Source organism: Cynara cardunculus (assembly GCF_001531365.2).
Source record: "Cynara cardunculus var. scolymus isolate 2C chromosome LG 17, CcrdV1, whole genome shotgun sequence".
NCBI classification, from domain to species: domain Eukaryota; kingdom Viridiplantae; phylum Streptophyta; class Magnoliopsida; order Asterales; family Asteraceae; genus Cynara; species Cynara cardunculus.
In genome coordinates, this window is record NC_037544.1 from 7,688,570 (window position 1) to 7,689,469 (window position 900).

Here is a 900-nt window from a genome sequence, read left to right on the forward strand (position 1 = left end):
GCATTAACATTGTGTATAATATCTTCAATTTCAATAGTTACATACAAGTCTCTACTTTTATAATTATATCATTTAAGGTTCTATTCTAGATTAACCAGAGTAACTGAAAACCCTCCACTTCAATTGGTATTTTTTCACGAAAATAATATTTTATTCCAAAAATCGGTTTGATTCTATCTCTGTTCCTCCTATTTAAAGAAAGGAAGGATAAATCATGGTAATTGTTTCATTAACGAAATCATGAGTTTTTTATAGACGAAAGCATGAGCTTTTTATAGACGGGATCATGAAATCAAGAGATTTTTTCATTAACGAAACTATAAAAAAAATTGTAATAGGTTTCTTAACTGAATTTTTTGATTTCACGATATTTTGGAAACAGATTAGATAATGGAAAGTTTTTTTTTATTAACCTGGAAATCCAACCCGCTATGCGAGCTGACTAATCCCAGAGCGGCCATCTGCTTTGTAGATAACCTGAAGTCACCACATTTGAACCTCCGTGGCCACAAGGGATTTTTATTCTTGCTTGGATTTAAATCTGAGACCTCCTAGTACTTTTGACCTTTGGAGCCAAGCTCAAACCAATCAAACATTACCCTTATAGTTAACAAGTTAACAACTTTATCCATACGACGTCATTTAATTTAAACGACCATCATTAATTTTTTTTTATTAACAAAAATAGATTTAAATGATCAATCTATGAGTCATTCATCAATGAAATCCACGATTTAAAATTTTGTATATTTTGCACAAATGGGGAGGTTTACAAATGATCCTCCCATATATCTATACTATATTATAAAGCATTTGACAAAAATTCTTAAAACCCACTTTTTATACGTAAAGTACTGTTTATTAATGCATATTACTTAAAACTCAAGATTACAAGTAGAT